Below are 10,594 nucleotides of genomic sequence, written 5' to 3'. Positions count from 1 at the left end.
ATGAGAATGCCCACCAAAAAGTGAGATCCTTTTAAACACATTTCATGAATGCATTTGCTGTTTTAATAAAAAGCATGCATTACAGTTATTGTCATGTCAAAGGCAGGAAAATTTATTTTCTTGGTTTTCAAATGGAGATATGATTCAATTACAAATAGTCTTTTCTTACAATTAGTACATCATCAGAGAGAACTTATCTATTTACCAATTTTTCCCTCTTCTGCTTTTGATTAAAGTCATAGACTAAACTCTCTGAACTTTTACGAATTCCTGTGGTCCGATGTCTTGTTGGCCTTGCTCAGGGTGGGAGCAGCTTTTGGAAGTGATATGCTGTTCTTCAATATCATAGTGATGTATTGTCTGAGAGCTGACATGGTTTAGCAGTTTGGCATTTTAAAGAGACTTGCCAGAATGAATACAGCATACAGAGGTGTGTGTGTGTGTGTGTGTGTGTAATCCTCAAGTGACGAGACATCTATTCTGCTAATAGCCATGTACTTGGACCCATCTACAGTTTGATTGTACATCAGTTATGATGTGTCTGTTTCTAACAGGAAGGATACCGATCTTGATGAATAGCTAAAAGGTAAGATCATTCTTAAAGGTGTGAGTGATTAATAATAGCGATGCATAGATTTTTTTCTAAGAGTGTAAATAAAATATATCATTCACATGAAGGGCAGGAGTTTGGCAGAATGATTCATAGTGCATTTAAAAGCATAAAAAGTCAAACCTAGGGTCTCTTCTAAGCATGTCAAAAAGGAGGCTGGTTTAGCCATTTGAAATATCCAAGCGAATGTTGAAATTATTTGAGTGGGTGCATAGAAATCATATGCCTTCTGGGATACCGAAGACAGAGCTAATATTATTAAATACCACCAATTAAATACAATCACAATTTCCTCCTTTGGTAGCCAGAAAGTAATAGTATGACAGAGGTAAGTGGATGAAAGATAAAGGTGACACTTCTGTACTATGACCTTGGGACCACATATTTCAATCCAGCCAAGATTCTCTATATATAACCTTTGGAAGTCCCTGTGGAAAGCTGCTGTATTAGCATAAAGCTTGCTTATAGCACAGTCAACATCCATACCAAAGTACACAGGGCCCTATTAAACTGTTATCTAATGCAACAAGGCTGACAAAATTGGAAGACAGAAGAATTATGCTGGTGATATCAAAGGACAGTAACATGCAATCTACATGGTTGGTCTTTGTTGATCCCTTGCCGATGGTCTGGAGCTCATGGTGTTTTCACAGTGCATGAGAAGACAGCCCTCTGGGTGGTGCACCACTGCACCCATGCTCTCCTGTGGTCCCAGCACCACAGAGACACTTCATGTCCCAGACAGGAAAAGTTTCAACCCTGGGGCCAGGGTGGGATTCACCCTTTCTTCCCTATGTCCCAGGTGAATGAAGGAGCATGAGTTGTGTCTTTCTAGCACAAAGTCAGAGTGGAAAAGCAATGACTATCATCCTAAACTGTGTAAAAAAGAAACACTTATGACTGTCTAGGATCAAATGCCTATATTCGCTGGAGGCAAAAACTAGAGTTATTATTTGTATTCTGAAGAATAAAGGTTTATAGGTTACTGAATTTTTCAAAGACTTTGTGGACTTAATGTTCTATAAAAGATTTCATGAATGTTATTTTCCTCATTCGACCCCTTCCTGTGAGGACCGAGGGCATCCATCCTGGGCATGATGGAGGTCACAGGGATGTCCTCTCTCTGCAGTTGTCATGGCCTTCTCCCTGTCTTCTGTGGCTGCCAGTGCTCCCTGTAAGTCAGGGCTTGTGTAAACAAGCCAAGCATGATGCCTATTGATGGACGGAGATCTGACAAATACACTGACACCATCAGAAGCACCATTTTTGAACGTGAAGGGCAAAAACATAGGAAATACCAAAGGATCGTGTCACAGGTGAGACTTCACTATATCAAGGTCTTCATAGTATTTCTGGACACTAAACTCCCTTTGAAAAAATCAAAGATAATGATACACTTTACTGACTTGAATACAGCAGAGTACCTACCCCTCCCCACTCCTCTAATAATTTCTCTTTCAAAACACATGTTTTGAGGATCATTCTGCCTGTGTGTGAGGGGGTACCAATATGCGCGTACATTCTAAGTATAGGTCATCTGAGTATCTTGGGCTTCCTGGGGTAGTTGGATTTAAAATTGGTTCAGTTCTACTGTATAATACATTTCCAGATTTGAGAATCTTTGAATAAACATAGAACATGTTGCTTGTAACACATATTTAAACATAGAATTCAAAGGTGTGTCTCCAGATTAGAAATATGTAAATGGTTGCCTGCATCTGGTAAACACTCTCACGAGACGCTACCATGTGTTGTACTGTAAGTTCTAACTCCAAGTTATATGTCTCAGGATAAGCAAAAATGAAAGCATGAAATGGCTCGGAGAAATCAGGCGTGAGAAGGTCATGGTTAGAGGGGTAGATACTGGCAGATATATTAAAAGGCTGCAGTGTATCACTTTCCTCTCAAGTCCCTCTGTGGATAGATCTTTTGGGGGATTTCCTAAAGATACATTTATACTTTTGTTCACCAAATTTTAATGTGAACACACTAACTTAAAAGACAAATGCTATTTCAATATAATGTGGGTCATATGTACATAATCACATTGTGGTCTATGGGAAAATGAAATATTCTAACCAATCATCAATCAGGCAACTGAACAGCCACTTAGAACCTTTTTCAACAAGTGTGACTTTTTTCCCCTTTACTTTGCCTTTAGAAGGGGAGGGCGAGCAAATCACTTCTCATTGTCTCTCCTGTGTGCTCTGTGCCCCCGGAGTGAATGGATCTATACTGTTTTCCCACGGGGCTCGAGTGATCAGGGTTACTGCTGTTTTCCAGACTGCTGCCTTCTGGAATCCTTCCCAAGCATCCCTTTGCCCTGCCCTTTAAAGCAGTCTTCAGGGAGCAAGTGGCTGCCACTAACCATATGGTGAGTCCAGAGATGACTGTGCCTCATGCTGGTTATTGTCACGGCCAAGTGGCAAAATGACACATACAGTCAGAACAAGATGACAACCAGATGATATATACATATATCCCATTTGACATACACATATATATTTGAACAACAGGAAGAATCAAATAACTGAAGTGGAATGGCCATACATACTTCGAATTTCCCCAAAGGTTGCAGCCTCTGTAAGCTATCTCTGATCTCATGTCTTCTGTGATGACATGAAGGATCTTTCCCTTTTTATCTTTCTCTGACCATTACGACCACTGTCCTATCCAACTCCTCAGCTCCTCAGGACCTGGAAAGATCCCAAGTTTGTCTGGGCAGAAGAGCTTCCACGCAGAAGTCCCTGACTATGGGGTCACTAATCATTTCCAGATGTAGAACATGACTGTTACTCTCTTGTTTTATTTTCTTTTATTTCTCCATTCATCCTTCATCAGCATAGAACCATTTGCAGGTTAGCTCTCATTTAAGAGCCAACTAGCTCCACAACTTAGCAAATCAAATGAGTTGCTCACCAAATAACCAGCAAAGAGACAATCTGGTACAACAGTAATATAAGGAATTAGTCTGTTTCCACTAGAATCCGGCCAGTTCTAGTTATCAATGTACTATGTTGCATGAAGTGATGGGGGAAACTCTTCTTTCGTAGAGTTCCATTTAGTTCCTCCATTCAGAATGCTTTAATTTTAAGTATTTGTTTTAAATGCATTTAATGTGACTCCTTTGACTCAAAATATACACAATCAGTCCAAACAGGTGTTTTAGTGAGAAGAGTGTTTACACAACAATTCCGGTGAGGTAGTCCCAGATTGACTGGATGCAATTTTAATGACCCAGCATCCTCAAATGTGTACTGACACCTACCACAGTCCGATGACATATTTATCAACATCACAAAGTACAGGATGATTTTCCCCCTCACTCTAAATACTTTCTAGTGACTATTTGAATTTACTGAAAAGGAGGAGGAAGAAGGAGAGGAGGAGGAGGGGGAGGGAGAAGAGGAGGAGGTAAATAGTTCAAAGAAGAAAATACATTTTTGCGTTCTAATAATGCTAAACTTTGCATCAATTATATTTAGTCCCTTCTACTTCCAATTCACAAGCCTTCTTTGGTGTAATCATGCTTTAATATACTTTTTAGTAAGTTCCAAACAATCCATTAAGCATTAAAATTTCAGAAAAAAATATTTGTTGGAGACCAAATGTCCATAGATATATGTTCAGCATCTGAATGTTGCAGAAAACTTCTCCAAAGTGGCCCATATGTTCTTCTAGAAAAAGCAGCAGTTCTGACACTGAACCATAAAATATTCTGGAGGCAAGTGGCAGAGTGCCAGTGTCTTAAGGGACAGCATTTTCCACTTTAAGTAACAGACAAAATAATGCTTTAAAATGTTCTTGGTGATGTATGATTCAGTAAACCCAAAGTAAGGAAAACCTTTTCTTCTTAAGATTGGTGTTGGGAAGAAACAGACAAAAATTAAGACTTACTCTGCCAGGGAGCATGAAGAATCAATTGGTGTTTTTCCTGAAATTCAGGAAATTCAATGAATTGATAGACTGTTAGGAACCAGGCCACACACGCTGAAAGTGATTCTTTATAAGTGCTAGATACAGAGATAACACAAGGCTCTTTAGAAAGCCCTAAACACAAGCGTGCATTAAAAGAAGCTAACTTGTGAACTAGCAGAAAATGGAAACAGCTTGTTTTTTAATAGGCGTCTGTGAATGGGGACACTTGGCAAGGGTAAACCAATGCTTAATTGAAAGATAAGCAACTTACAGATAAATATCAAACTTTGTTTTTTCATTTCTCATTTGATTTTTGTCATTTCTAGTTCACTTACCCTGTCTCTAAAAATGGCAAAATCTCTGTCATAAAATAATTTGGATTTAATTGACATTCCCCAAGGCAAGCAAGCTGGAAGTATAATAATTCTTTTGAAAGCAAACACTATTTGATGAATACAAGCATCAAGTCTGATCAGAGAATTTTCCTGGGTCATTTTACAAGAGTCTATCCTTCTGCATGTGGCCTCTGACACAAAAAGTTAAAATATATAAAATGATCCGTTAAAAATTCTAAATACTCAGTGGGACAGCTGGGTGCCTAAAAAAAATTCTTTTTACTATAATGGAGGAAACATTAGACTGAATGATTTATTTCATCTGTAGTTTTATTTTAAATTATTTAATTTACCATTAAAACATAAGAAATTTACTCAGCTGAAATCATCACAACTTCTCACATTTTCTTTCAAAAAAGAAAACTCAAAAAGAGAGAAGTAAAAGAAAACAAGGAAACTTTAAAAAATTGCTTAAGGAAATTGAAGATTAATTTTCATAAGAAATTGAATTCAAATTTAGAGGTTTTTTTTCTCAGCCAGACTCTGTGCTAAGTTTTTTTGTTTGCTTTGTTTTGTTTTTAATTGCAGTATAGTCAATTACAATGTGTCAATTTCTGGTGCACAGCATAATGTTTCAGTCTACATATACATACATCTATTCATTTTTATATTCTTTTTCCTTATAGGTTACTACAAGATATTAAAGTTATTACTACTAATTTTTTTAATTTCTTGGTATTATCATAGTGTTCATTCCTTGCCTGTTAAACCAGGATCATAAAACATGCAGAAATCTTATAACTTTGAATTCTTAGGTAATCGTACTCTAGATTATGACTTCTCCTTGTGGTGGGATTTTAACCGAGACTAACTGTTTTGGGGGAAAGAATCAAAGCGTTTAGGACACATAAAATTTAAAAGCTAACATTTACAGTGAAATAAAGTATTAATTAAGGTAATAATCATGACACTTGCTCAAAAGAAGTTGCACTGTCAGTAGTGGACGCTGGCACAGGGACAAGATCAATGTATGTACTCCATTCATTTGAACAGTTTTCAAATGTGTCTAAATATGTAGCATGGAGCACCCAGTGGGTGAGCATTGACTATTGTGAATGTCTGAATTATGTTTATATAAATAATTCTATTTAAAATGTATTACAAAATGCATGGGCCCACAGGAGGTAGAAGTGAAGAGACTTGGACCAATGGGCAGAGAAGTTACATATTTGTCTATTGTCCCATCAGTTTGTATGAAGATTATTCTTAAAGTATCCAGTCACTACCTCTTCCTGTTCAGGTCCAGGAACAATCTCTTCATGTTCCTCACTGTCCAATGTGTCATTCATTGCCTAAATAATTTTAGACCTCACAATACATGAAAAAGAAGGCCATGCCATTATTATTTGCAAAGCCATAGCTCTTCAGAATGCCCTTGTACTGAAACAATATAAATTTTTCTTGCTGATACAGTTCCCTGATACCATGTATTTAGTTACATCATTAGTCATGATGCTACGTCAGCCGATGGCTTCCTGGTGCTCTCCAAGGTTGTAACTGCTCCATTGAAGAGGACCACAGATAAATGCAAATCCTTCCCAGAGTATGCAGGAAAGTGTGAATGATTATTCATTTTCTGTCATTTTAGTTTTGCTATACAGAATTTTATAGCTTAAACATAGAATAACACATAAGACATATTCAGAAGAATATGTCTTCCCTCAAAATCTTAACTAAAATCATTGCATTCCTAGTATGTAACACCCTTCAACGTGGACCATACCCCTGACTTCCACTGCCAGTGAGGCTTATTGGTGAGAATCCTATGAGTTGACCAAGAAAGATGATCCTATGCACACAAGGAAGTGTCCATCCCATTTCCAGCAAAGCTTAAGGCTAACCCAGCCGAGTATGTCACCACATCCATCAGAGGCAAGAGAAAACTTCGATCAGAGGGGCTAATGAGCGTCAGGGAGCAAGATTCTAACAAGCCCTCAGAGGCAGCAGGCATAGCCACTCCCAGAAATCTGCCAGACATGTAGCGCAACGCCTGTGGAAGGAAGAGGTTACAACTTGGGAGGAGAGCTGTGCACAAAGCCAAGGGCGTCTGCTGCTGTCCCTGCCACCATCTGATGCTGTAGATCACAGGGGCCTCGTGTCCTGGACACAGAGGTGAGAACTCACCGTCTGGCCCACATGAAGGGCTCAAGCCCAAGGGTTAGAGGTGGACTAACAGTAGCCCAGGGCCCTAAACTGATCCTGTATTCAAAGTGAGTAAGATTCAGTCAAAATCAACACGTCGGCATTATTCGGGTAGGTCAATCTCATGTGATCAGATTACAGTATTTCTCAGGGTATCTGTTGTGGAAGGCACCCTGTAGGTCCTAGCCCCCAGAAGGAATCTGAAAAAAACTGAATGGAAGGCATTCTAAAGTGCAGAGCGCCCCTAAGACACAGGCCAGAGCAGGGCCCCTTGCTGGTGCTGTTTTTCCCTAAAGTTTAGATACAAGCCCTGTCTCCCTATAGCAACAACACATGTCCTTTTCCATATTACCAGTAATTATATTTTCAAATTATTGCCAGAGAGTAGGATTCCCAGTAATTTCAGAATAGCCTTGTGGGAAAGGATCATGTCTTACATTTCTGCTCTGCTCTCTGAAACCTGGCTCAAGGCTAGTCACATAAAAGTCAACAAATACTTCTCGGTTCATAATAGGTAGTTAGCCAGTGCAGTTAACGGGTGAACTATAGGACTGCTAAATGAGAGAAGTCACGACTCATTGATACTGTAAAGGTAATTGTTATCGGAAAAAAAAATTCCTAGTAAGTCATTCTTCATCATAAAGATTTCAAGCTAAAGAAAACAGTGCTGTATGCCAATTCTTTGGCTGGAGATAAAGTGCTGGGTGGCTATTCTATTTCCTAAAATTGTTCACCAGATTAAGCTCTTGATATTGTTTCTCTTTTCTTTTTCTGCTTTCATTATTGAGAACATTTGTAACTTCTTCTTTCTTTTTTACTAAAGTAAGTTCAGTACTTCATGCTGAACATAATAATGACCTCTCTCTATGACTAACTCTCACTATTTAGAATTGAAGTGTCACTTTTTATACGTGATCTGTACCATATTGATTCACACCTATATGTATATGAATGTGCAGGAGCATCATGTGCACATACGTATGTCATTATTTAGATACTTTTTATATATAAACATGTCCCATCTCCACCAGCAAATTATATCCTTTATGCTAATGAGCATTTTTCTTATAGAGCATGAAGTACTTTCCTAGATAGAGAAGGAGAAAAGTTTCCTATATTTGATTAAAGTTTGATCCCACCATTGGATGCCTGGACTTTGAAATTTTTGAGACCCTTGATGCTCATTAAAATATAAATAAGATTTAAGAGTGATAGGCATCAATAATTAATAGATTTACCCTGTGATACAGCAATCCCACTCCTAGGCATATATCTAGAGGTAACTAATTTGAAAAGATACATGCACCTCAATTTTCATAGCAGCATTATTTATAGTGGCCAAGACATGGAAACAACCTAATGTCCATTAATAGATGACTGGATAAGGATGTTTTTGGTATATATTGGAATACTACTCAGCCATAAAAAATAATGAAATAATGCCATTTGCAGTAACATGGATGGATGGACCTGGAGATTGTCATACTAAGTGAAGTAAGCCAGAAATAGAAAGAAAAATACCATATGATATCATTAAATGTGGAATCAAAAAAAAATGACACAAATGAATTTATTTACAAAACAGAGATAATTCACAGACATAGAAACAAACTTTTGGTTACCGGCAGGGAGGAGTGGGGATGGGGAGGGATAAATTGGGAGTTTGGGATTTGTAGATACTAACTACTATATATAAAATAGATAAACAACAAGGTCCTAGTGTATAGCACAAGGAACTCTATTCAATACCTTATAATAGCCTATAATGAAAAAGAATATGAAAAGAAATATATATATTTATGTATAACTGAATCACTATGCTGTACACCAGAGACTAACACAATACTGTAAATCAACAATACATCAATTAAAAAAAAAGTTAGGCAATTCTATGGTAAGAGATGAAATAGGTTAAATGGTTAAACTAGTGTGGATTTTCCAGGGGATATATATATATACAAATCCCAGGTGATATATTTACTTCTCAACAATTCTTCCTCAACAAACCAAAATCATCACCAGTCATCAGCACTGTCTACCACTACTACTACCAGGACAACCCAACATGCCAGGTCACTCAGTCCTTGGGGACTGAAGCCATACATCTTTCATAAGTCTATCCTCAAGTAAAGAGCACATAGTAGTAATCAATAAATATTTATTGGGGGGATAAATGAAAGTCTACAGATTTGCTTTCTTAAACTGAACTAGATGTGTCTGAGTCAACACATGAAAGCTAATAACGTAATTTCCTTTCTTCCACCAACGTTACCAGAAGTTGCAGTACAATGACAATTTCACCTTGCCAAAGTTGTGAACATTATACAGGAAATGTGTTTCATGGTTACTAAGCTACACAGTTCACTTTGTTCATTCTTCTCAAGGGAAACTAAGCGAGAGGATATAGGTGGCTTTGCTCTTCAATCATCACCATGAGAAAAAAAGCACTAAAACCATATGTCATCTTCATTAAGCCAAAACAGGAACAGAAGATCTTATTATTTAGAAAAATTAAAAAAAAAAGAGATGAACGTGGCACACTGGAAAACGTATGATTGAGGAGAAGAAAGTGAAGATGAAGAATTTACAGTTTGTGATAAAACACTAAGTAATGTTGAAAAGTTCTCACCTTTTGTCAGTAACAAGGGCTTAGAAAATGGCTTTAAGACAGTTCAGATAAGAAGACAGTGTCATGTGCTTTTGAAAATTTAGAATAACTTTTGAAATATGATCATGTATCTCTTCTTGAAGTTTAAATATATGAACATGTGGCACAGAGAATACTAGAGCTTGCAAGCCTGTTCTAATTCCACTAAAATTAAGACTCATTGAAATTAAGAGATTTTTAGTCCCATTTCCAGTTCAAAGCAAGACAATCTTCCATCGCCTCATCATCAGGTGGATTCTGGAAGATAATTATTTTGCATGCTCGGTTCAGGTTCTTGATTCCAAAGCACGAGGTTACTACAGGTTTTCGAGGAGAAGAGAGCCAAGACACATAAACTTTATTGTTATTGTTGTCCATTTGACAAGATAGTGTCCCGAATGAATGCCATTGGCCATTCATATGGAAAACAAAAGCCTGTTTATCAGCTGGTTAATTGTGCTCAAACATGAAATAAGATTCCCAGCAGTGAAGCTCCCTCACATTTCTATTTCTCACCTCAATTTTGCACTCTCTGTCAACAGAACCACTTTTGGCATCCAAGTGTTTACCATCACGAAGCACGTCTGCCACAGATGCCTGCTGACCTTTCAACTCTGGGCAGCACTTCAGCAGCTGGCGCACTCGTAGGAAAGAAGTTTCCTGGCCCTATCATCTTCCTTTTATTTGTATGGCTTATCTCTGAAATGAACACTGAAAACACTCCTCACACAAAATGGGTCTGGTGAATGCATTTATTTCCCTTCAAATTTTCTGGATTTGGGGAAGACTGCATTTTTTGCTGTTGTTAACTCATCTTATAATTTTTTTCTCAACTTAGCAGCTGGAAAGGATTTATTTGATGTATAATTTTCAAAAAGTGGT

The 10,594-nt window shown here is 37.7% G+C and overlaps 1 long non-coding RNA gene across 1 annotated transcript; it reads left to right on the top strand.

Moving 5' to 3' along the window:
* Positions 1–1,745: 1,745 nt before the first annotated feature.
* Positions 1,746–10,366, top strand: LOC140689607 (uncharacterized). The gene is made up of 3 exons (XR_012064649.1): positions 1,746–1,926; positions 2,894–2,984; positions 10,255–10,366. It is a non-coding gene; the product is annotated as an uncharacterized lncRNA (long non-coding RNA).
* The last annotated feature ends 228 nt before the right edge of the window (positions 10,367–10,594 follow it).

This window comes from Vicugna pacos, chromosome 3 (genome assembly GCF_048564905.1).
Source record: "Vicugna pacos chromosome 3, VicPac4, whole genome shotgun sequence".
In the NCBI taxonomy this organism is placed as follows: domain Eukaryota; kingdom Metazoa; phylum Chordata; class Mammalia; order Artiodactyla; family Camelidae; genus Vicugna; species Vicugna pacos.
This window is presented reverse-complemented; position numbering and strand designations above follow the sequence as displayed.